General features: G+C 44.7%; 1 long non-coding RNA gene across 1 annotated transcript; it reads right to left on the bottom strand.

Moving 5' to 3' along the window:
* Positions 1-1852: 1852 nt before the first annotated feature.
* Positions 1853-27095, bottom strand: LOC309438338. The gene is made up of 3 exons (XR_014183761.1): positions 26984-27095; positions 26145-26296; positions 1853-3210 (listed from the first exon to the last, which is right to left on the bottom strand). It is a non-coding gene; the product is annotated as an uncharacterized lncRNA (long non-coding RNA).
* Between the last annotated feature and the right edge of the window lie 415 nt (positions 27096-27510).

Genomic DNA, 27510 nt, shown 5'->3' with positions numbered 1-27510 from the left:
AAGGCCATTCACTAAAGTGTCTTTTTTTTTTTCCTTTTTTTTAAAGAGACAAACTCTCGAGGTCATTGTCTGGTGTGCTTGTAGAAATCTGTACCTCACAGAGTCAGACCTCCAATGCTTAAATGGCTTACTGCGGATCTAGCAGCCAACCTTCAAGTATGTGGCTTAGGAAATGAGGCACTAAACGCATCTCGTTTTGCTGCTCACTTACCCCCACCCCTCAGAACTGAGGCACTGGGGAGGCTGTGAGCCCCAGGCAGGCAAAACCCACGGTGAGAAGCCTGGCTGGCTCGGTGTCGGGCATCAGCAGCACTCGCTGGCCCGGGGGCAGCAGGGACAGCGCTGGCTGTTGCTATGGGCACCAGAGCAGCAAACGGTAATAATGTCAAAGCAGACTAAGGGGGGAAAAGGATGCACCAGGATATCTACATTTCACTTTGCGTATGGCTTCAAATTAACTGTGGTGGGTAATTACCTGTGAAAAAGTAATAGTGATGATTCTGTAATTTAGAAGGAAAACCCTTTAATGTTGGGCTGCAAGAGACACCTTTGATTTTTTGCCTGCCTTAAAAGGGCATTTTTTTTTTTCTTTTATATGATAAAAGAAATCACGACTGCAACATAATTCACATCCATTATTGCTACGGCAGCTGTTTCATGATGGCGTGCACTAGTTGATATTATTTCTCGCAGACTGTTTGTGGTTGTGCTCCAGTGGCCTTCGCACCCATTCTCCCTGACCCAAACAGAAGTTTCCATTTCCATGGATAAGGGGGACATTTGCCCAGCTCCCCTGCACAGATATTTTTTCCAGCTGGGCTCTGCACATGATCCTAGCACTTTGACCCTTGCCTAGCATCTGCGGGATAGATCTCCTGACTTGATCTGATTTATACAAATTATTTGACCTTTTTCCTTTTTCCTTCAGCCACAAAGCACCCAAGTGCCACAGAGAGTCAGCTGAGTGTAGCACAGCCTGCCAGCATACCACAGAAGGAAAAGAGCATTAGGTTGCCTGTTGAGGCAAGTTTTACATTAATGAAGATACTCGTTGCATTAATACTCATACTATTGCTATGAAGGTACTCATAAGCCATTCCTACCACTTCCCAGCTGCAAATGCTTGATGACAGCGTTACTGGTTGGGATTTTGCCTTTCGTTCACTTTCCTACAGCTTCTTTTCTGCCAGGGAGTTACTGCTGTGACCCACCTGCAGGTGCCACACACACAGTAAGGGCCACACACATGCTTTACCCCTTGGGAACCTATATACCAGAATAGCCTTCTCCTCTGTTAGGTCAGGGCTCTTCAAGAGCCACCTTCTTCTTCCTTGCCCCCTGTGCACTGCTTTGAGTTATTTAGAAAAGGAACGGTACAGACACGAGTCATCCCAAAAGGCCCTGCAGGCCAGGAGAGGCCCAGTGAAAAGCTTTCCTCATTGTGCCCAGTGCCATAAGCCAGAGCCAAGGCTTTGCACCTACCCTGGGCTCTTCTGCCCCCTCCTGCAACACTTCAAAGGGTGGTCTATGTGGGACTCTACAGAGGATGACACTGGGACCTATAGCCTCTGTATAGTGTGAGGCTTCTGGCAGAGAAACCTTCCTTCTTGTTTTTGGGGAAGGAGTTTTAACCTAAGCTAATGATGCTACCTAAATTTGACATTTCCCAAGTCTGGGCAGCTAGCAGTCTCACTTATAAAAAGAAGGCTAGTGAGGTTAGGGATCTTGCTCTTACTCCTTTCTCTTTTTCCTTCCCCGCCCCATCACCCCCTTTGCTTCACACTGGAGCTGCCAGACGGGGTTCCTGAGCTGGCAGCAGCAGAAGCAGCAGCAGCATCACCCACATCCCTGATCACCACACCTGCCTTTCTTGGTGCTGCCAGAACAAGTGTGCAACACCAAATCAGTTCAGCTTCATAACATTTGTGGTATGTACACAAAGTGCCTCTGTGAGCAAGCCAGGTCACAAAACGATGGCACCAGAGCACGCAGACAGCCACAGTCTGAAAGCCAGTGCAGAGAAGTGCTGTCATTGCATCTGTCCTGATTTTCTGCCTCTCCCATTTCTGATTCAACATGGCTCTGCTGTGCACTATAATGGACTGCCTGTGTATAACAAACACTTAGGGAACTGCTGGATGCCATGAACTAGATGGTCACTTAAAAGCCCCTAAGATCCTGAGAGACAGAGTTGCATATATTTTTTATGTCATTACTGCATAAGAAACTGAGAGATCTTGCCAGTGGGATTTGTTATGTGCAACACATTATCCTGTGACATGGAGAAGATACACGGGATCATTCCCAAAATATCCTTCCCCACTGATAAATTGCAGTGAGCAGGTTTGAAGCTGCGCAGCGTGAAGGATAACCTACTTAGGATGAACACGTGCATGATGCTATCAGCAATATTGATGCAGTTACCAGACCTCAGGATGGGTTTGAGGAAAGGGTTTTATCAAATCACAATTTGCAGAAGCGCAAGGGAGCCAGTAGCCTCAAAGCAAAACCACCTCATCTTTCCCCCAGGCTGCGCTTTTCACTCAGACCCAGGATATTTGCTCATTGCAGCTTTCCTCTTCCCACATAGTATGAATACAAACATAGCGAGCAGAATATTCGGGAATACTTTGTGTTCAAAGGGGTGCTGGGTGAGACCTGGTGTGTGCTTGTGCTGGCACTTAACTTTGGCCAGCCCTCACAGAGGTGCCTCTGGCTGACCAGATACCCCACAGGGATATGGGGTGGTGGGGTCTCATCTTTGAAGGGATGAGACTTTAGGCATCTCCAGAGCCAGGCTGGAGGACTGGCCCTGGCCAGGCTAGAGATTTGCACAGGGGAATTAAATTCTGTTCATGCCGACAGTGCACAGCCCAAGCAGGGGGAGAGGAAGATGCACAAGGGCAACGAAGGGGCAAGAGGGCAGCTCATTATTGGAGTGGTTTGGTTTACACATGGGTCCAGGCGCTTCAGAAGATAATGTCAAGGTGGCACAGGCAGTGGAGCTCCTTGTTCAGCAGCGCATTTGCAGCAGAGGATTCTTTAAGGCAGAATTCGTTGAATTTATGAAGGGCTCATGTGGGGCTTTCCTGGCTGAGGTAGGAGCACCAGCCGACTGATGTTTTCCAGGGCAGTCATCCATTAACAGGCGATTTCCCCATCCTTCCCTGAACTCCACAGCCCTCTGCTAAGCTCTGGTGCACATCGTTTCTGTAAGCAAAAACCAGCATTTTAATTTAAAGTGCTTGATGGTGTCATGGGTTGTACTTCAGTTGTTCTTCCAGGGTGCAAGACCCCAGGTTGTACGCTGCGCTTCAGTAAAGGCAGCAAACAGCAACACAAGTTAAAAACCACTTGGCACTTCAAATTCCTCCTGTAATCAAGAAAAAAACAGAGAAAGAAAGAGATAAATAAAAAAAAAAAAAAAGAAGAAAAGGAAGGGAGGGAGGGAGGGAGGGAGGGGGGGAGGAGGAAGGAAGGAAGGAAGGAAGGAAGGAAGGAAGGAAGGAAGGAAGGAAGGAAGGAAGGAAGGAAGGAAGGAAGGAAGGAAGGAAGGAAGGAAGGAAGGAAGGAAGGAAGGAAGGAAGGAAGGAAGGAAGGAAGGAAGGAAGGAAGGAAGGAAGGAAGGAAGGAAGGAAGGAAGGAAGGAAGGAAGGAAGGAAGGAAGGAAGGAAGGAAGGAAGGAAGGAAGGAGATGTGTGAATCCACAAATCCACAACAGATCACACTAAATGCAGTTGATAATCAAACCTGTCTGCAGGCAGGGAATATTCTCTTCAGTCACAGCTAAGGAAACAACAAATCTTTCTCTCTTCTGCAGACAGCCCAGAGCCTTTACCACCCTTCGGTGATTGCACTGCAGTCTGCGAAGCATTTGGGGGCACGTATGTGTGTGGAAGCAGCAGAGGTTATATAGAAATACATATATATCTCATCAAACTTTTATTAACCTGTGGCCTTCCAGCTCAAAAGGACACAGCTGAACCAGTGATCATTTGTAATGGTTGCAGGCTCCCGAGCGAGTAGAAAATAATTTGCCATCTACTCCTGATTTTCTGCAAGGGTTTCTGCACTGAGCACGCAGGCGTTTGCTGCCTGGAGGGGATGCCTGGGGGTGGCAGTGGGACCTGGGGCTGTGCAGCACCTTTGATACCCACACATGGGCCCACGACAGCAGGAGGGCATCTCTCATGGAAAGGTGACAGGGAGACTCCAGCTGGGAAGACCTTTCTTTGGGTGGCTCATACGGCTTTTTGTTATGTCTCAGCACAGTGAGGCATGGAGCTGCAGGGAGGGCAGCCCTGAACACCTTGCAGTCTGCTGCGCTCTCATGCCAGTTTGTGATGGGAATGTCCTCTGAAATCAAGGGCTTATTGCTCCTGCTGCCAGGCTGCATAGATGGAGCAAACACCAGAGTGGAAAAAACAGGATCAGAGAAGCTTTTTCCTTCTTAAACAAGCAAGTAACAAGCAACTGTCTCCCAAATATTAGCCAGCTATATAAAAATCCTGAGACTTTTTAGATTTCCAAAATGGTTCTGTTCTTTAATAGTTTGCCTATGATCCTCAAAAACTACTGCAGCTGCTTTGACTCACATTTGCAAACTATCCATCATTCACCCCATCCCAGCCTTGTCCTCCATGCCCCAGGGAATGCTTCTTATTCAACTCTCAGCTTCCCTGCTCTGCCCAGGACCTCCAGGGGTCCCCCCACTCCATCCCTCCTGTCCCCTAATCCAGGACCACATGGGGGTGCCTTTGGAATGCCATGGGGAAGGCAGCACCCTCCTCATCCTCTCCTGGGGTGCACAGCATGGTAGCTATGCCGCTGGAGGAGCGGTGGCTTCCCTGGAAGCAGCTGCTGCTGACAGGGTCTGCAGAGGATGGACAGAGCCAGAGCTGAGCCACCATGGCCATGGCAGGAAGGGATGGAGGCCCTGAGGACCAGGAGGACCACAGAGAGGTTTCTTCCAGGGATGCAGGAGAGGAGGGAAGGACCAAGTATCTGGAGGCATGAAAACCTTCTCAGCTATCCTGCTCAGAGCAGGAACAAGCATCTCATCTGTGATGTAGCAAAACCAGGATGGGGCAGGGGAAAAAGAGAATGAAAGCTTAGCTTGATTTTAGCCTTGCTTAGAGGTATGTGACAGCAAGCACCACATGGTCTCACATGTTTGTCTTGAAAGCAGTGGGTGACACAGGTGCAGAAAGCTTTCTGCTGCAAACCTTGTTTTACCTACAGCCCTGCACTTTCAGTCACCACTGCTTGCTACTGTTTGTGCTATGCTTCTTCTGGCTACCTGTCTTTCTCCCTAAGTTTTTACCATGCTCTCTCTCTTTTTGCCTTGTTCCTCCCCATCTGTTTTGTCAGCAGTCCTTCTCTTCTTCATCGTCTTCATAAATGCACTGGGGGTTCTGCCACCTCCTCTGCCCACCTCCTCCTGTCCCCCTGCACCTTTCACTGGCACGCACCATACCTGGAGAACAGAAATCTGCCTGCCAGGCCCTGTCTGCTCTCAGCCACTCTCTCCCCAACACCTACTGCTGTCAAACATATAGGAAAGTAGCTCCTGTTCTGCTTTCCACTCCATAATCTCAGCGTGATGAGACCTGCCAGCATGGTCTGGTGGATGGTGACGGAGCACAGCTGACACGTCTGGAGGGGACGGTGTAAAGACTGAGCCCCTTGGCCAGCATTTGCTTGGGCTTTGAGCACATCACAAGGTTCCACTGGCTCACAGTGACTTCTGTGGACCCACATGGAGTCGGATGAACTAATTACAGCCTCCACAGTTCAAAAAAGAAACAGGTAGAAACGTCAGCCAGATTTTGCCTTCGTCAGGAAGGCAGAGCAAAGGTTGTTGGTGCACAGCAGGTGGATGTATCAAACACAAACGCTTTTCTATTACTGCTGGATGAAGGTAAGTGCAAACAATCAAATGTCCTTTCCTATTTTCTGTGTCTCCCTCTGCGACGCTGATAGAGGAAATCCAAATGTTTCCAAGCAGGCAGTGACTATCTGCAGCAGGCAGACAATTTCTAAATGTATTAGCAGCACAGAGTCAATAGAGAAATAGCAGTCCAGCATATCATCCAATTTTCAAATGTAAATAACTAAACCACTTTTAATTTGAAGGACTACAGCAGGGAATAAAACGAACCCTGGAAAATACACACAGCAATGACCGCTGGTCGTGATGCATCACCTTCAGGCATGCCTGTTATTTTTCCCCACTGGCTGCTGTGCCACAAGCGCAGAGACAAACCAGTGGTCTCGTATGTGGGCTGAACCCCCAAACAGCCTGCCTGTGCAATGGAGAGCGGAGCGATGCCTCTGCTGCTCCCATGGGTGCAAGTGAAGCTGCACTGCAGACACGCTGTGCTGAGCACCCTGTGCAGGATGCAACCCTGCCACTCCTCTCCCCTCCCCTCCTCTCCCCTCCCCTCACTTCCTCTTCCTCCCCTCCCCTCCCCTCCCCACCTCCCCCTTCTCTCCTCTCTCCTCTCTCCAGCATGGCTGGAGGAGAGAGGACATCAGAGGTGCTGGTAGTGCAGTAGGTCACCAGCAGCAATGCTTTGTCTCTCTGCAGAGCCTCCTGGTGCTCCCCACATTTGACCTCACAAGCAGCAACGTCTCCCAGCCCATAACCAGCACTGGTAAGGCCATCACAGGCAGATGAAGCATCTGCCTTCCTCCACAGTGACTGCAAGGAGGAAGGAAACAGCAAGAAACCTCGAGGGGATCCTGGAGAGGAGCAGGAGGAATGATGCTTTTAGGAAAAACCTCTTGGGGTTTGTCAGCATAACTGAGAGCAAAATTGTACCCTTGTCTACACCGCTGTTGTACAGCTACTGAAGGGAGGCTTCTTACAATCCTGTCTCTGGCAGCAGACACCAGCTTGCAGCCAAGCCCCAAGAGGAGGGGACGTACTGCAGCCCTGCAGCAGCAGAGACCAGAGCTGCAAAGCCATCCTCACCTATGCCAGGCACTGGGCTGCTCCCACCAGCCACCTGTCCCCAGGGAATACCAGGGGATCTCCCACCAAGCCAGGAAAATGGGTCTGACACCAAGTCAGGCATTGGCAAAAACAGACTGTTCAAAGGAGGAAAACAACCAGGACAATTATATCTTGTGTAAATTCACCACTCTCCACTGAACACAGTAGGAATAGGCAGGTTTAGCCCAGCAGACCGAGTTCATCCTGGGGCTCCTCATCCTATTGGTGCTTTCCTTGCCTCCTTTCTGAACCTCCAGTGGATGTTTGCATGGAACACTCGAGAGGGGACACACTGGAAGTGCTAAGCAACAGTCTGCCAGATTGGAAAGGTCACCTTCTCAACACTCACCAGCCCATTAAAAGACAAACCCTCGGAAAATGAAAGATGAACATCTGCTTTAACGCTCACCACTTCCCCAGGTGAATCTGACTCAGTGGTGGAGGCAGGATATTGCTGGTGAGGAGATGCTGCTTTGGCAAGCCACCAGCAATACGAGGAGGTATGGCTGAGACCCGCCCAACCATGAACTTCTGCAGCTGGACTGTGGGTAAAGTCTGGGTTTGCTTTTCTGCTAGAGCAAGTGTCCCAGCAGGTTGCATGGAGCAAGAGAAGTGCAGGGCTTGCAGGGAGCCACAAAAACCTGCAGCGGCAACACTACCTGCAGAGTAACAGGAATGATGTTGTAGCCAAAATGACCTAAGCATGTGAACAGGGCAAGTTTTGCAATATGTTTCATTACAATGGTTGATCTAGTTGGAAAAAACAGTCAAGATTCTAAGCACACACAACTTTTTGGCTTGTTTGCCTAAAAGCTAGTCTGCACTTGTCAGTGTTGGTTTTTTCCTCATACTCATTAAAAATACACTGGAGACAAAAAGTAAAATTTAAGAGAGAAATTATGGATATCCTAAGATTTCCCATACGCCCAACATTGGGGTGAAAGGCAGGTTCCCTGTGCTTATGGGGGGCCTGATGTTGAGCCCTCAGATGCTGCTTCAGCAGAACCAGGGCCCCCTGGCAGCCACAGCAGCTACAGGGGTAGAAAACCACCAGGAAGCTGCATCCCTGGCACAGAAAAGCAGGAAAGCTGGGGAGCCGGTCCCCAGGCCGGGGCTCACTTGTGGAACAAGCTTTTCTCAGGAAAAAAATAGAAAATAAACCACAACAAAAAGAAGAAAAAGAGCAGTGCCCAGAACTAGAAACTGTTAAAGGTCTGCTCTTGTTCAGATTTTTCTCTCCCATCTAGATCAGCCGGTGTTTGGCCCCACGTGGTTTGACATGAGTCACGATGTTATATGCTGAGGTCCAGCCAAGATTAGCTGTTTTGTATGGTGTTGCGCTACCTTGCAACTCCTGATTCACTGCAGTAGCAATGATAGATTGTTTTACAGGAGGAAGAGAAGGGGAAAAAAATTAAGCAGCCCAGCGGTACTTAAAACAGTGGATGTGCTCCACCTACTGGCTAGCAACAACAAAGAGAGCCGCGATAAAAGGCAGCACCCTTACAGAGAGCCGAACCAGTGCTTGATGTTGTCATCCTCTTGACTTTTTACACTTCGAGGAGAGCCAGGGGGGAAGAAGAAAGAAAAAAGGATGTGAAGAAGAAAGGAGAGTGAGAGAAGATGAGGGCTGCATGGCAGGATAAAAAGGAAGAAAATAAAAGAAAAGAAGACATGGTTCTTTTGATTTAAAAGAGATGCTTCAAGCATGTGTAAGCTTGCAGCAACCTTGGCCATGTATTTTGATTTATTTTAATACTCGCAAAGGGGAGTTCTTTGAATCCTACATCCTGTTTTTTATTGATGCCAAGAGGGTTTATACCTGAACCGGCCAAGGACACAGCCCAAGCTGATGCCACCTTCCTCTCCAAGGCTTTGGGGCCAGGCAGGGAGGAGAGACAAGCATCCTGAGGCCCCCTACATCCCCTGCATCCTCTTCTTCCAGGGAGCATAGCTGCTCCTGCTGCCATCACGATGAGGAGTGGCCACACATTTGTCTCCTGCTCCTGCTTCTTGATAGCAAACAAAATCTTATCCTCATTCCCCAGTCTGGGACTCTTTTTCCATTCAGGTCAATGGAACCTGTGAGCAGTCACTGCCTACGTAGGATGTATCTCATTGCATATGGTCTTCAGTCCCAACAACACCTCTTGTGACACACAGAAATACTTTTCTTCCACTTGACAGGGAAGATGCAGGGACACAAAACAGACTGAAGGTGACTCACAGTGTCAAAGTCTCTGTGATGACTTAAAATTAGAGATTACTTAGACCTTTATGTGCCACTAGGCTGGCTGAAAGTCCAATTCCCGGCATGATCTTCTGGGAATGTCTTGGATTAACTGGTGTGAGGACCAGGTCTGGTAGTTTGTTAAGTCCAGGGTGGAGCTGCTGCTCACACCTGGACAGGGAGGCAAGTCATGGCTAGTCCCGCCATCAGCCAAAAGGTTTGTGCACAGGATACAGTCAGGAGAGAGGAGAAAAGATGAGCTGTGACTGTCACTCCAAATCCGAAAGAAAAAAAAATTGCAAAATAGCATGTCTGCAGTACTCTGACAAAAGTATAAACAAACTACCCCCACTTTCCTCATCTTTAGAAGGTCTGTCCTGAAGCAGGTTTTTTAATGTTTATATAATATTTTACATGCTTTGTGTATATATGTGTCTGCATATATATATATACACACACATATGCATCTTGTACTTATATACTTGCATATATATACACACACACACACACACACATAGGTGCCCTCACGCAGGGGTCAGGAAGCTCATTTCTGCCAAGGTCTACTTTTAAAATGTTTAAGCTGCCCACACATAGTCAGATATTCCTGCACTTATACTGTCTAGTTGTATATTCTCTCTGCTATAACATGATACTAACGAGGATATAAGGCCCTGGGCTTGCTGATGCTCTGCCCAAACAACTTTTGAGCATGGCCAGAGTGAGCACAGGTCCACGAGATCCAGCCATACAGACCTGTCCAAAGTTGGGCAGATCCCTACTGTCCTTGAAAGCCTCATGCAAAGCAATTGCCCAAGATAATGCAGCATGTTTGTGACAGAGCAGTAACTAACCATAGTTTTATGTAGCACCAGTATCATTTAATATCTCAAAGGACAACATCCCAGTAGGTTTCAGATCTGTCCTGAATCCCATTATGACCAGTGGGTTGTAATTTGTCTCTGCCTTTGCCCACAGCCACTCCTTTCCATTATTCTAGCTAATATTGCAGAAATGCATAAAAGGTACAGAAGAGTGGTAGGCTTATGAAGTACACTCCTGCTACCATTTCCTCATCCTCATTATTAATCTACTCTACTTTTTCATCATTCTGTATCATCAAGTCTGTCTCTTACTAAAAAAAAAGATGCTTCCTTTTTCACTTTGCATTGATATGAGCTTTTAATTCAACTCTGTCTGCTAGCTTTGACAGAGCCACACTAATTTGTAATCAGATTGAGGCTATGACACTGTACAAGTGCACGCGAAATATTAAAGACATCATAGGGGAAAAAAGGAGGGGAGAGAGAGGAAAAGGGTACATGAGCAAAGTCAGTGTTACTGATGTTACATTTGACTTCATACACTATTGCACAAAGGGGCACAGGGAAAAAATATTTGCTTAGGGAGACACCACTCCCAACCAAACAACTGCTCTGCTATACCTCATTGTATTACCACGACAGGACAGGGAGAGAGGACAACAAGATTACAAGGTCAGCTGGGGAATGAAAGGAGAGCTAGCTGGGACCAAGGGCACAGCTGAGGGTAGAGGGACGATGGAGATGCAAGTGATGAAGGAAGGCACACAAGAAATCAATTTATGCAGGTAACAGGCTCCCAACAGACCTTTTTCTAACCAGACCTGTTTAACAGAAACCAACTATAAACAGGGTTAATCCAAAATTATTCAGTACTCCTTATAGCATTATAGAACACATGTTCCAATACTGGTTAGGAGTTCAATTACTATACAGCCAACTCAAATCTCAAGGGGATCAGATCCCAAAACTCTAGAGTAATTATTTGAGATGTGCATCTTCCCACTCTGTGTTAAGGTGAGGACTCTCAAGGGTACCCAGATGATGACTTTGGTAAGGTGTCTCAATCCCCAGGGAATGTTCCTTAGCAGGCCAGTCTAAGGACAAGCTTTGACTTCACACACACTACTCCAAGGAATATCAACACAAAGCAGGTTCTTGGCACGCTCCATTTTCACCCTAGTTGAATCTGAGTGGTGGTCATTTATGGTAGTTGTCCAGAAATTTCTCTCAGCCAAGACATCTCACTGGTCAAAGGCCCTGTCTGTCAACCAAAGGGCACATGGATGACCATAGTGGTCCATCAGCCCAGAAATTTCTATTGCTTTGGCCCAGGGGGGAGAGGGTGCATCAGGCACAAAACAGTGTGGGAAAAAGGACAAAAACAGAAGAGAAAGAAAAAAACAAGGGAAGAAAAGAACAAAGAGAGAGGAAGAGATGTGTCCTGACAACTTGCAGTGCAGCCTGGGGAGGCTCACCATCCCTAATAGCCTACGTGGGGCCAGGAGCTGCTGAAAATGAAGCTGCAGCACCCTTAGTTCCTTTGTTTCCCTGTAATCTGGCAGGGCCTCAGTGAAAATAGATGAGGTTTTTGCTTCTGCACTGGCACTCTTCTGTTAAAGCTTCTCCATCCTTCTTCATAGAGGTTTGGGATACCCCATTACCCCTCCTCCCCTCTCCTTCTGGGTAGGAAGCCTTTTAAGTGTCCATCCCACCAATTTCCAACATGCTCTTTACTACAGAGGGATTATTCTAAGTGCATTTAGTTTTATTTTCTCCTCACTCTATTAAAGGTGCAAACTCAGGTGGCCTTTTTGCATGACAAATCTCCAAGGCTGCCACGTGATATCTATTTTCTTTTAACTCCCTTGAGGGGAAATACCTCCCTGTTCTGCTGTACACGTGAAATGGCTGATTATACATGAGTTGGTATACCCAGTACCCACATATACCGTACTAAATTTGTAATCTAAGGGCACAGAGATTGAGCATTATGAACTGCTAATGAGTTTTTCTCATGGTTTTGGTCCAAAAATGTGATCTTAGTTATCTGTCATTTAAAGAGACCTAGGCAGAAATAGAATTCAAAGCTATTGATTGCAAAAACTTTTATTCTACAAAGCAAGCCAATGTGAAACACTGAGTGATAGAGGGCTGACTTATGTTACGGTTTCTTCTCTTTTTTCTCCTTCATGAATAGGTCTCAACTGAAACGACAGCTTTACAGTGCAGAACTATGTTTTCCAGGTGAGCTGAAGTAGGATTTATCGGAGATCTGACAGTCTGTATCAAAGTCTTCCTCCTGTTTAGACAGCACATATGGAGCTTCAAAGGCACCAGTATCAGCCCATCTCTGCTCCCATCCCACCAACAGGTGGACAGAGTCGGGACAGTGCTCAGCCTCTGCACAGCCCCTGCCTGTAAGGGGCTGCTACATGTCCGACCTTGTGGTCCCTCCAGTAGCCAAATGGCAGACCATCTGGTCTCTCCCTGGCTCCCAGGCCACTCAATCTACTCTTTGGTCAGCCCAGCCCAATGCTCACTGGTGGCACACGCTGACACGGGCACCTTCACATGTGCCAATGGTGGCCCAGGTCTGTGAGTCCCGCTCCAGCTGCTGCCACCCAGACACCCCCCCATGCACACAGGAAAATGGTCAGAAATTGAGTTTAATGAGAAAACAAGGACAGACTGAGCTGATTAGGTTCAGGGCAGGGCCAGACAAGCGCAGAGACCAGCAGCTTATATACACAACCACCCTATTTTATCCCTTTTCCCTTCTGTTTTCTCGCACTTGTTCCTCCCAAACTGCCTTGATCCCTCCCCTTCCTCATCTTGGATTTCCTTCCCACCCTGAAACAGCCCGTAAGTCACATGCAGTCCCAAAATGCTGTACCCTGCGTCCTATAAAAAGTGCCGTTCCCGCACAGGCAGCAATGGGGAGAAGCCAAAGGTGTCCGAGTGCCTTTTCCTGACCACATTGTGATGAAGGTTCCCTCTAGCTGGGAGGTTGGTCACCTCCTGTAACAGCCTGTGGAGTGGCAGGAGCAGGGTCATGTTCCCCTCCAACCCACGTGCCTCTGTCCTCTTTTGTGTGGGAGGACACTGGTCCTTCATCCAACACTACCAAGTTGTTGCCCTTCATTCAAGACAACCCAACATGACCCAGTTGCTCTCATGTTCATGTGAGATTTTGGAAATGTCATAAGCCACAAACAAAACGGTGCCTTAATGGAAGGGGAGGTGATATGTTGAGATGAGATGCCATCACCTTCAGCAGTCGCCATCACCTGCCACCAGTGTGTCATGCAGACGAGCAAGTAAAGATTTCTAAAGCAAAAGATAAGTCTCTCCCATGCGAGAAGAGACAATATAAGCAGAACAAGCTGAGAGGTAGGCTGGGCTCAAGCTGCTGCTTGCAGAAAGGGTGCAGAGGATGAGGAACAGGCAGAGAAAGGACAGAGAAGCAAACAGAAGCAGAATAAATCTTCTGACAAGGAGAACAATGTGGTGTGCAGGGCTAATTTTTCATCTGCAAATACATGGAAATATGCAGTGAAGGAAAATGTGGAAAATAAATAAGAAAGTGGAAAAAGAAATACATATTAAATGAGGCAGTGCATTCAAATGTGGAAATACAACAGTGCAGAACTGAGAGGACTTGTGTCAAATAATCTGATTACACTGAAGTAAATTTTCCAGGAATTCAGAGGGAAATCGAACTGTACCTTAAAAAGGCATAACTTATGAAAACCCCAGTGTGACCCTAGTTTGCTGAGTGTGAAGTGAAAAGTAACCTTTTTTTGGAAAGTCATGAAGTTGGACAATTTTCCACAATAAGTACAATATTATATTCACACTGCAGGGTTTGGGAGAAATACTTGTAGAAATACCCATGTTAGTGCATCCAGGAGCTTTGCCACTGGTGAGCAGGGAAAACTACCATCCCTGGGCTGGGCTCCTGTTCCAAAGTGGAGCAGGAGGTGACTGGTATGGAAAGGCAGGTGGGTGGCCAGGATGACCAGGCCCACAAGCCTGTGCCTGGCCTGTTCTGCCACAGCCACCTTCAGCTCTCAGTAAAGTAATTTTAAATATTAGCATGAAATACATTCAGAAGAATCCTGCAGTCATGAAATCATGGGATGGTTTGGGTGGGAAGGGACACTCAAAGACCAGTTAGTCCAATCCCCTGCCATGGGCAGGGGCATCTTTCAGCAGATCAGGTTTCTCAAACCCCGTCCAACCTGGCCTTGAACATGTCAGGGATAGGACATTGCTCTTTCTGCTCTGAAACTTCATTTCATTGTCCACTTTAATCTTTGGCAGCTATCAAAATGGAGAGCTGGTAAATAACTGTTCTCTTCATCTGTTAGCCTGGATTCCAGCATTTATTTTTTTTAATAAATAACACAAATTTTTTAGCCTTTAGCTTTTATTATCAGTCTTCCAGCTTCACTCTTGAAAATAATTCTCTCTCATCTTCTCTTTCATATCTCACTAAAGAAATGAGAGAAGCTCGACTTATGACTGAATAATTTTCACAACAAACATACTTTAAGAAGGAAAAAGTAAAGTGTGATAGACTAGATGATACTCCTGCTGAGAGAGTATCTAAGACACCTGTTAGAGAAATAGACAGTTGCGTTATAAGAATACTACATTTTTGGGATAGACATTAAGAGGAGAACTAGATGCTAAAGGATACACATGAGAAATTTAGAGGAGTAACTGCAAACCAGTTTGAATTCATAGATAGATGCAACTAATTATGAGACTGGTTTGTGTTAATTTCACCCTAGAAGTGCAGAAGAATATAAAAATTAAATACTAGGGTTTATAGGCTGCATACTTTTTTTCATGCAAAAGGTCTTTGTGAGTAGGCAAATCTCTTCGAAAGCACTAAGGTTACACTGAATGCTAATGGAGGAAGAACATTAGAAACATAGAATGGTTTGGGTTCGAAGGGACCTTAAAGACCATCTAGTTCACACACCCCAGCAATGGGCAGGGACACCTTCCACTAGACCAGGTTGCTCAAAGTCCCATCCAGCCTGGCCTTGAACACTTGCAGGGAAGGGGCATCCACAGCTTCTCTGGGCAGCCTGCGCCGGTGCCTCACCACCCTCATGGGGAAGAATTTCTTCCTTTTATCTAATCTAAATCTACCCTCTTTCATCTATCCATTATAACCTCATTGCAATTCATCCTTTAAAAACATCTTAGGACATGCTATCTTAATGGTTTCAATTCCCACACTTCATTTTTCCTGACTAGCTACCTGGAGCCACAATCCCACATGGTAGGATTTAAAGCCTCTCCCTGTACCATACGTACACAGCTCCATCTGTGCCTGGATCTTTGCACTGTGACTCTACAAGTCTGTCCCCATTTGGAGTCACACTCGCTGCTTCTCTAATCCAGGGATTTACATGCTTTCTCTGGCACCTTTGCACCTTTTCCAGTGGCTGTAGCTCTTTTTCTTCGGCTGGCTTTGTCATAAAACCTGTTGATAGTGCCTGCCCTGGTATTAGCCCGACAGTTTTTCTGCAACAAAGTCATCATATTTTTTGTCTTTGGCAGATGCCACCTGAACGACCTTATGCAGCTGACTCCTTTGAGTGCTTCCATGGAGCTTTTGAAGTCACCTATGTATTTTGGCCTAAGAAAATCCCAGAAGTAAGTCCAGAGCTCCTGAAAATCAGTGAAAGGTTTAGAGAAGGATCATGGTAACTATATTCATGCATACACACACACACACATATATAGAAATGCCCCTGATAGCAGAGTAAGAATAGGAGAGGCAAATGGGGGGAGACTAGGAAGACATTAAGAGGTCAGAAGCGATAAAGCAGCTTAGAGAAGGAGTAGGGTTTGGAATTAAATTGGAGAGGCTTTTCAAAGGAAAGTGATACTTCAGGAGAGGTTAGGGCTTACTGGAGGAGATTTTTGAGGTGAGAATATAGCAGAATAATTAGGATCAAGTGAAGGGGAACATAATGAGATTGGATGGTGACAAATGCCATTTTGTTGCTGTGACTGAAGGAGTTAGTGTTACAGGAGGTTTCTGCCTATGGACAAGCCAGTCTCAAATTATTCCCCCCTCCAGCACATCAACATGCTAATGCAATTTTGTGGTTCAACAGTAGTTTTATATGGGCTCTAAACTAATAGTTTCATAAATTAAGAAAACAAAAAAAAAATTCACAAACACCCTTCAGCATCCTCTAAAGACAGGAGTAATAGCAGCTTGATTTTGCTGCCTGTGCTGTTTTGGACTGTGTGTCCTCAAGCATCTTCAGCAGCCACCACCCCACTGCCTCAACAGCATTTTTTTCCCAGACAGGAACTTTATGCCAGCACTAAAAATGCTGCTTGGGGCAGTTGCCCAGGATTTCAGGCCGTGTGAGGGCTCGCTTGGGGCAGTGGTTCCAGTCTGAGGACAAACACATCCCAAGCCAGAGTGCACGTGCTGTGCAATGAAGGTGCATTGACTCCCATGTGCCTGGTGTCAGGCTGGGCTCTGTGTGCTGAGCAGTGTGCCAGTAAGCTCAACAAAGTCCTGGGCATCCAGAACACACACTTTTTACTGTGTATGCACTGCATAAGCATGCACACATGAGTCTCCTAGTTTTTCCATGTGGAAAATACGGAAATCCTCCTGCTGAAAGCCATTTTATTCTTGCATAAGCTGTTATGGTCTGTTTTTCTGTATATTAATTACTTTTTAAACGCATTTGCTGAAGCCTTGTTTTGCTGAGCTTTCTAAGTTATTGCCAGGAAGATGCTTGTTACAGGCAATGGAATGTGAAAATTATTGGAGTCCAGAATATAGTTTTGTTCATTTTTAGCATATGTATTGCCTAGATAATACAAAACCCCAGGGTTTAAGCAATTGCAGAGCTAATGTTTCAGAGGAACAGCACAATCTCTTTGTGAAACTACTGCAGATATGGTACAGTGCCTTTTGCCTTTATCACTTACTTAACATCTTCAAAACGCAGATGTCATTTTCTGATTTCCCTGTGTGCTTATTTGATCCCCACCTGGAACCATGCTCCCCCAGTGACTGGGAGCAGATCCTCTAGCCCCTTTGTTGTCATCAGAGCTGCAATGACATGAGGCCTGTGGTCAAAGCCACCCCCTGCCACCTGTTCTGTGGTTTCTGGTTAACACCCAGCCATGAGAAAATGACACTGCTGGAGAAGGTTGAAGGCACAGGGCTCCTTCTGAGATCTTGCTCACACTAGCTTATGAAACACATATAGAAACAAGTGGAGCCATCTGGGACATGTTGTGGTAAAGACTAACAGTGGCTAATTGCATTTTCTAATACTTTCTTGATGCATGTCACGTGTAGGGACAGAGATTGTTATCATGCATTTGCTTGGAGAAAAATATGATACGACACTACAGCAATGTCAGAATTGGTGCATTTGCATTTCCCAGTTCCCACTACTTAGGCTCACTATGTTTTCTTCTTCCACCAGACCATAAGAGACACGTGCTGTCTGCAGCACTGAGTTGCTACACACCCCTTCTCAAAGTCACGGGGCACAGCAGGTATTTCCAGGTTTCTAAGCATGCCAGTTTCTATTCTGCTAATAGAAACTGAACCCAGAAGGAAAAAACATTGTTCAGTCTGCCACATATTTTCACATGTTTTTGCATCATGCTAACCATATATGTATAGATTGTGGTGATGCCTGATAGCGCTCAGTGTTTCCTAAACAAGAAGAGACTGTCATTTTTACTGGCAAATAATACTGCCACTAATACTAATAACTAATACTTAATACTAATGAGGCAACTAACACTTGAACAGGGCTTTACTGCAGGCAGCTCAGTGGAAATTTTGCTCAAGTGAGGAAAAAAATTAACATGGGCTCAGACACACAAGAGGTAGAAATGCTGGATGTTGAGAAACATTTATCCTATAATGACACAACTTTTCTTCTGATATCTCCTTGAGCCTTTGCTTTCTACTGGCATCTCCAGTTGGGGCCAAATACCACTTACCTAAACTCGCAGAGTCCTACTCAGCCGACTTGTTATATATATATGTTGTAATGTCACCACCTGTCAGTTTGCATTGCCCTTGTTACACTTCTAAAATGGTAATTTAATAAAGGAAGGTGATATGAATCATCAAGGAACAATTTGAATTATCATCTGCAGATAATTCATTATGCACACATTTCTTGTGAGATCCTTAAATCAGCAGGGCTTCTTAATCAGAGACTTAAAAATTTTGTCTGTAACAGCGAGAGACTTGACCCATAAATCAACAGTTAGGCCAGCAGGTCCAATTCATGCTTCACATTTTTTTCCCTGTGAGAATGAGACAGTTAATTACCACCAAGGTCACAGAAAAAGGGAAAAACCATGTAACAAAGAGTTGGTTTTGACAGAGTCAGTGCTGGCAACACTTTCTGAAAGCAGAGCGATTCACAAGCAAAAGACGAAACCACAGCCAGCAACACTGCTGCAGTTTAGCCATCCTAACAGGATGGTCTGAACAAGTGCTGGTGCATTAGAGTTAGCACAATATTTCCTCCTCTGTCAACATGAGATAATATTTGTCCAAGGGAGAGTCATAGTCTGTCAGATTTTATTAGTAAAAATAATTACTTATTCTGACACAGCCTCCTATTCTGTTCTTCAGTGAAGAAAACGCATGGTTTGCGTGCTTTCCTTTGGGGAGAGGAAGCATTTAATGCAATTTACAGGAGGAATCAGGCATGGATTTTGCTGCCATGATGCACAGCGTCCCATGGCGGGGCTGGAGGCTGGTGGTCTGGCCTGTGAGTGGGTGCTGTAGCGAGCCAGCACTGCCAAGGAGGGAGGGAGGGCCTCAGCTGGACCCACAGTCCTCCCTAAAATGCATTCATCCAGGGGCAAGGGAAAGGAGAGTGGGCACTAGCAGGTCCAGCCACCTTCATTGGTGCAGATGTCTTCTTCTGCACTGTTTTGACAGATGGGCTTCGTAGAGGGGACCACCAGGGGACCAGGGCTAGCACAGTCACAAGAAAAATGTGCTGAACACAGTGCTCTATAGTGCATTAGCCTATCTTAGGATTTCAATCTCTTATTTTCATGAAATGGCATGGATTTAGCAAGCATATAAAACCCTGCAATTTGAAAAGGAAGTACAGGTTTATAAATCCAGCTAAGTAAATGGCCTGAGTCTCAGAATTGCTAAGCCGCTGCCAGATTTCCCTGAGGCGAATGACACTGAATATCTGGTGCCTCTGAAAGCTAGGTGATAGATTTCAGAGTTTTGCAAACTCTTGTCCTCGGGTTTTTGCTAATCAATAGTAGTCGCTCAGATATAATGAGCTGTCTAATAGCACCTAGTTTGGATGATGGATGCTTGTCTGATCCTGGAACAAAGATACTAACCAACTGGCCACATTTATGGGTTAAATCCAGCACATCAGAAACAACTAATTAGTTCTCTTAATACTCATTTGAAATAGAGTTAGGGGTTTGGGCAGGGTTGTTTTTCCCTTGGTTTTCTTTTTTCTATTTCTAGAAGTGTAGATGATACAGTTCACTAGGGTTGAGAAGTGCCTGAAATGTGGTCCAGCTCTCTGAATGAGTGGCTGAGCAAAGCCAACATCCAAGGAGAGAGAGGGGAATCAGCTCTGCCCTCCAGGAAGAGGAGATTTCTTTGGAGAGTGGTCCCACTGAGACATCTTGGAGACCGGTGCCTGCACTAGGAGACTGCTTGCCCAAAATTTTCAAGGGCGAGGCAGATTTGAGTCCTCTTGAACTTTGTACCAGAGGAGACAGTGTCTCCTTTTATGTTTTATGTAAAAAAGAACATACCAATTTTTTGTCCAGAAGTAACAATAATTATTATTATTTCTGTTAGTAAGAATCATAAACTCAACTCATCATGAAGATATGACTGGTTTTCAAGCATGATTATTTGAATACATTTTCACCGGTGCAAAGCCATCCCCAAAAAACATTTGGGCTGTAGCATATATGTAAGTTCAGCCTTTCCATGTAATGATCTCCACTCATATCTACAGCTTGGGAATATGCTACAGGTGTTTTCCCAAGGTACTCTCAGATGCCAGAATTTTACTCACAGTATGGATGCACCAGAGAAAAGGAGACTCTAAACTGGCTATGGTCCAGCTCCAGAATGAGACGGGACCTTGTTGCTATTTTAGTTTCTTCCTGGTTTCTATATATAGTAATTTGATTATGTTATTTTAGTTTAGCTTGTGATTCTGTCTATTTTTCCCAAACTCCAACATGGGAGATGTCGAGAGATGAGAGATTTATTTTGGGGCTCAGTCAGTTTTGAATATGATATGCTCACAAAATAAGTGTATTCTTGGCCAGCAAGCAGCAGTCTTGTCAGCAGGTAGGATTCATCTGGCTGTCAGACTCTGAAGAGATGATGTTTGATGTTTTGCAAGGTACAGGCAAGTGGCTCCAACATTCAGGGTGCGATCACAGAGGGCATAAAGTTGTCAAGTGTCTTCCTTACCTCTATGACTGAGATCAGCTAGAAGCTGCCTGTCTAGAAGTGAGGGCTTGAAAGATGATATGCAGCACTATAAACTGATGATGCCTGAATCTGAGCTATTCCAGTATAAGTAGCTACTTTTTAGCCGCAAAGATGCATTTCTTAAAAAGCCACTGCAGTATTTACTTTTATTAGCTGTCAGGAAACAATGTCAAACACACTATGAAGTGGCTCCTACTTGGTAAAACAGAAAAAACATTTTTCCTCCTCAAGTACCAAGTTGATTAATGTAATCATTTCTAGGTATGTTTGAATGGTAAGACCATGTTGGCTTGCTTTGTTTGTGTTATTACTACTGATACATGTTTCTCTTCAGGCAAGACACTGGAATTAACAAGCACAGCATTCCCGTACCTGGAAGCTGTGCTGTACAACACGGCAGCACTTACAGCCCACAAAGCCCCAGCGGGAGACGTGTGGTTTGCCTGAAGCAGTGGCACGTCTCTCTCATAGAATCTCAGGAGGAGGGATGCTAATCGGCTGCTTGTCTGCTGCAGGGAACATTTCCCACACTTCTCCTTCTCTGGCCCTTTGCAGTAAATCTAGAATTTTTCCAGTCCTGGCACCTCTGAACGCTCCCCCTAAATGCCCAAGGGGCATCTGCAAGCTCTGGGTACCTGGACACAGGGAGACAAAGTCCAGTCCACTGGCTTTGTTCATTTTAACCTATTTCAGACTGTCTTCAGTTCCAGAGAAGTGCAATGGTAAAACAAAGCAGACCGCAAAGTCAGCTATTTTTTTAATGCAGCTTTTCGAACAAACGTTTGAAGAAAAGCAACACTAAATGCAATTTTAAGTATAGAAATCAGATGCTTTTCTGAGTGCTTATCTGAACCAGAGGGCTATAAATGAACAGCCCCAGGCAGGTCTGACTGAGAGAACTCCGGAGCTGGCATGGAGCTGTGTGACTGACTCCAGGAGAGGGGGACTCCCTGTCCCCCACTGCCTTCTGCAAACCTGAAACTATTCCTTTTGGTCTCATAAAAACCCCTGCCTTTCTGGAGTAAATAGCATTTGCCAATACCAGGAGGGGATGCTGACACTCCTTTTTTCATATGGCTGGCATCACTCGTGTGTGTGCGGTTAGACTATCAGACCAAGCAGACAGACGAGCATGCAGAAGTAGTATCAGCACATTTGACTCGATAACACATTTTTTATCATTAAATAAATAAGTCTCCTAAAAATTCCTGCTTCAGCCAGCAGCAAATATTTTACCTACTAACAAACAACCACAACTCACTGCTGTGCAGCTGTCAGAAACCATTAAGTCAGGCCATTAGAATTCATTAAATTTTCTCGAAAATCACAATGGCCATATTATCATATAGACACACAGACATACACACACACTCACACACACATACACACACGTTGTTCTCTGCTCAGGGAACACTCCTTGTCTCCTTTCTCAGCAATCACACACACCAGGAGCATCTTTGATTTTAATGAACTCCAGATTTTCCCACAACTACCCGTCTCCAGGGCCCTGAGAAAACAAACATTCAGGAATGCAGCTCATTTGGCTGCACTGTTACAGTCTGTATTGGCCGTTACAATCTCACTCCTACAACAGGCACTTAATAGCATTGGAAAGCCTCAACGTTGTGTCATGCATAGATCAAAAGAGGTTCAAAAGCCTTCCACAGGTTTTAAGGCTTAGTCCTGCTGGTAATCACATCAATGATGAAATTGCACTTGTATTTGATTGGAGCAACAGCAAGCACCTTGGGTCCCATCCTGGGAAGCACTGAGCTGCTGCAGCCCCCAGTAAGTCCAAAGAGAGCAGTTCAGTGCCATGTAAAAGCACATCCTTATTTATTAACAATATATTTGTCAGGTAGTCCAGTTAAACCTGACAGCCTGTTTATGGAGGCTTTCTGCCCAGTAGCAGTGATACAGGTATCAGCCAATGAACTGTAACGCAACAGCAAACTGAGCAAAAAGATCCTGGTGCTGCTCTCTTCTGAGCTCTACATCATTCATAAACATTGATGCAAGTCCAATAAAGGTCATAGCGCTTTCATATCTAGTTTTAGGTGAAAGAACAACAAAGCCTTTTTATGCTGACAAGGCTTCTCAAAATTTACTGTGACCTTCAAGAACCTGGAAATATTCTGCATCATCATCATCTCAGGGTCAGTATATATTTAATATTCATTAAAAAAAAAAAAAAAAAGAAAAGAAACTACAGGGGTAACAGGAATCTGATGGCATTGATTAGCTGCTGAGATTTCTGAGTTCCCAAATCAGCTGACATGGAAGCAGCCAGGGGAGATGGGGGAGCAGAGAGCTCCGGCAATTATCTTGTCTGAGTTAGATATGTCGCCAGTTACAGCACACGTGTGGCCACAGGTACTGCAATCACTGGTTAGTTCTCATTTTTACTATTCCCTCCTCCCCAGCACCCACGTCTTTGAGATCGTGACCAGACCAGACGAGTATCCTTGTCTCATGTCCTTGGGCCACTCCTTACTTTGTGTAAGTTTAACTCCTGTCACCTCTTTGACACCTGAAAGCCCTTGGTGGGGCTTGGCCTGGCGAGGTGCTGAGTGGCTCTGACACAATGCTCAGCAAGGAGGAGCTGAAGTTTCCCTGTGTGGAGAGGACTTAACACCCCCAGGGATGTGACCCAAAGCCTGACCATTTCAAACTGTTCCTTTCTAATCCCTTTTGTGCCTTCACACAGCAAACAGCTTTCCGTTCCAGTTTCCAGCACTTTCCTTCCTATCACTTCTCCAATGTATTTTATGTCTAGCCATTTGATTTTTAAGTTCAACAACTCGCCAATTACAGTGTCTGCTTGGTATGATTTAGATCTTACCTACTTCATTATTTCACCAAAGCTGGGACTCCTGGCAATGAGTGTTAACTATATCAAAGGTAGTTTTTCATATTAATGTATAACTTTCTTAGTTGTTTGATTGGGAGGGGACCATACATTTAGAAAACACATACTAAATCTATTTCAGTCAAGCAAATCCATATATGAGACAAATCTAGAGGTTTCGGGCAGAGCCAGAATTATCAGGGACTGTGCTTCTTCTGGAATGGCACAAAAGCACATCTGGATTTTCCAGGTCAGTATATTTTCTGTGCAATTTTTATTCTCTTAGTACTCTGAGTTCTTTTTCTTAATTTACACATTTGTATTTGAGAGTCCCTATCACTTTGTTAAATGCATCTTTTCACTAGAAGTTTGCATTTCAAAACATGTTAAAGTCTATCCATTTATTTGTTTATACAAATCTGACATAATGAATAAGAAACAAAACAAATAACAGCCAAGAGTATATAGAGGGTATAAATTTTTAAATCACACTGCTGGAAAGGTAAAAGGAGACAAGTACAGAAAACAGAGTACTAACAATAGTGTAGTAGCATAGTTTAGGAGAGATAACACGTAGCTACTAAATGAATGAACTTTAATTTCATCCACTTTCTTTATTTTCTATCCTCTATATTCCCTTGCTTAGCACATTGCATGGTTCATTCTGCATCACTGTTTTTCAATGTTTTTCAAAAGCCTTAATTTTGAGAAGAAAACACTTTATTTTAGTGGATTTGCATATTGCTTTCTGGATTAAATACTTATCTGGCTGTTATTGTTCATGAACGTTATTTTGTCCTGGAAATAACAATTTACGCTGTCAGAATAAGCAGGCTGAGAAGAATTTAACCTTTTGCTGTATTTTACTGTAACTTAGAGATGGACTCTCAAATGTAAAGTTCAATTCAGCTCTCAAAAAACTATACAATAAAGTCTTATTATAATTGAGTTCACCATAAGTGTAATTTTAAGCATGTTCTCCTTTTCCAGACAGAATTTCAAGAAGTCTCTGGATGTGATTTATACACTTCAGCCCTTTTATCTTTCTGTAGAAACAAAGAACTGCAGGCCAAAGTCTTGAGGTGTTGCACAGGGTGTAATTCAAGTGTCCTGGAGGTAGATAGTGAAGAATAGACCTTGCCAGGATCTCAAATGCACAATGTCCTCTCCTGCCTTCCCATGGGAAATCCTGCATCTCTTAGTGCTGTCACAGGCCTGATCCTCAGTCATATGGCTGGCCATGGGTGGTGGCCGACAGGCTCTGTCATGGCTCCCCATGCTGGGAGCCTGGTCATGCTGGTGTAAATGGACCCTGGTAAAAACTGAATTGATAGTCCTGTGCAGCACCGTATGTTTGCAGCTGGATTTTCAAAAATGCTCAGGAACGACCAGTAAGCAAAAGTATCTGTGCAGTAATTGAACGAAGCCTGAACACACGGGTGGCTTGCACATGTTTAAACAAAAAATGCACTAATAATTAAGATGTAGTTCATGAGAGGGCTAACAAACATCTATGCAAGGCTACTCTGGTGTTGTACGATGCAGACATGCAGACTGTGGCATTTCCAAGTACAGAGCTCAAAGGTACACCATGTATTCCCAGCCAATGGCACAGCTCTGTGCAGGGTCAACACATGCAGAAAGCCTTAGCTTGCCAAACAGGACAGTAGGCTGCTCGATCCCAAATCTGCTGTTTGACTGCTACCTCTTATATCCCCATTATGAAGACATATCTCTAGCAGAAAGCCACGCTTTGCCCAAGGCTAGGCAAAATGAACTTGGTCTTCTAAGAGCCAGGATTATGGACAAACCAGAGTGGTCATGTGAAGGCAGCAGTAACCAACCTCATCCTGAGTACCAATACTGGTTCAGGGTCCCTGGGCTACCCAGAAAAGCTACTGTTGTCACTGGCATGCCAGTATTGATTGATGTGAGAGTAGCCACTGGAAGAGGCAGGTCCTGGAAGAAGCCGCCAAGATGATCTGCCTTTGGCAAGACTAAAGTTAATGAGATCTTTGCTTGGAAGTGCAGCTCAAACTGACCTGGGCCAATGACTGGCTTTTGCTAATAGTGTCCGTAAAGACTTACGTATTCAAAACAACAAGCGAAGCAGCTGACGAACATTCTGAACACAGCTTTGACTTTCTCTATGCTATTTTCTATCCTGATATATTTCTAACTCATATTACATTAAGGATGTTTAGCATTATGTTCATTATAATGTCTCTCATTGGAATTTTTCTCTTGGGTATGAAGAGATAATCCACATGAATATATGGAATATATGATTATATTTTTTTCCATTATGGGCCACTTTATTAAGTCCATTATTGTATTTTAATTGACATTATTATAACACACCGAGTACTTTGGCATGAGTTAGAGATAGTTTGTTAATAACACTATTACTAAAGTACTAAAAGCTGCATTTCTATTCCGGTTACTGTTGAAGATTTCAAAATTGTACTCATTCTGTCACATAGCTTGGGATCACAAATCTGGCATTATCCTACTGTCTTTTGTAGTGCTTCTAACTTCTCTAGTAATCTGCTGTTTCAACAATACTCCCATATATCACTGAACCAGAGGTGACGCAGAACAATATATCACGCCCTGTTGCAGTCATTGGCTGTGTCAAACAGAATTTTATCCTGCCCAAAAAGTCTGCATGAGTTCAGCTTTGCTATTTAAATTAGTACCGACAGAATAACTTTCAAGATACTTACAGAAATTACTCTTATAAAACTGAAGGGCTTGTTTATAGTTGGGGGGCTGGGGGGCAGATGTTCAGCATTTGTTTCAGAAGTGCTTCTGGCCGCTAGATCCTCAGCAGAACTGTAAACACCTGTATCATCACCAAATATTTTCCTGCAACACCCTGCATGAATTAACAGACAATTTGTCAGTCACAGTTATTTCTATTTCTATTCATCACGCACAAATTAGCAGTTTTCTGTCCTGTGTCTTATTCCAGGTTAAACAGAATTAAAAAATTGCAAAAAGCACAGGCACCTTTGTTTTTTTAAAAACTATGTAAGCTGGTTTACAATGAAGTACATTAAATGGGGAGCCTCTGATTAACATATGGGCTGAACTTTCTTTCAAGATAGGACTTCAAAAAACCTAAGATGAAACACCTAGTAAGACTTTCCATCTGTGTAAAGCAAAAAAGCTAATTGCTTTTTTAAAAGCTAAATGCTTGGGTCTCAGTTTAAGCAGACAGTGGTTATATCTATTTATTTAACACCATAAGATGTTCCTGGGCATTGCAACTTGATCAGATACACTTTTATATCATTACAACAGCCTCTGGGACAGTTTTGGCCTAGGGCAACTCATTCCCTATGTACTCCAAGTTTGCACAGGTCAGGGACCATCCCCACGACACAGCTTGCGTATGATTGCCCTGCTCAGGAGGCTTAGGAAGGCCAACAGCATGGGTGAGGACTCTTCTGCTCTGACTGACTTCATGGCCAGAGTGTGGTCCTCAGCACATTTAATTTACTAACAGAGATGCAGCCAGCTAGTCCTGTTGAAATGATGGCCACTTTAGCAGGTCACTTACATAGAATCTTCACAGAAGCAAATGAGACAGCCTTTTATTCCAGCCGGAATGTGGAAAGACCATTCCCATCAGTATCAGTGAGAGATGAATGAGATCTTGTAGGCAGAATGCTATAGACAGGAAAAGCAACAAGGAAAACCAGTTGTTTCTTCTCCATGAGACTACAAATCCATGAAGCTTAAACAGCTCACTTCTGAAAATTTGGGAGAAGGCTATCTGAATTGGACTGTTTGACACTTATATCCCTTACCCAAAATACTACAAACCAGATCAGTGCAGCCCATTCCAGGCTCTTGAGTTACAGTCAGGTCAAACAGAGCTTCTATACTCCTATACAGGGGTCCCTGTACAGGGATGATGTTTTGTGGCCAATGGCGAGGTAGCATGCTCTTGCTTGGGAGAAAGCAAGTCGGGGGTGAAAATTCATTTCATCACATTTCTCCAGGATCCATCTGAAAGCTCAACCCTTTCCCAGCCATGACGGGAGTCAAATTCACAATGTGCTGGGAGTTTTCCTTCTTTCACTT

This window comes from Streptopelia decaocto (assembly GCF_964273445.1).
Source record: "Streptopelia decaocto genome assembly, chromosome: 1".
NCBI classification, from domain to species: domain Eukaryota; kingdom Metazoa; phylum Chordata; class Aves; order Columbiformes; family Columbidae; genus Streptopelia; species Streptopelia decaocto.
This window is presented reverse-complemented; position numbering and strand designations above follow the sequence as displayed.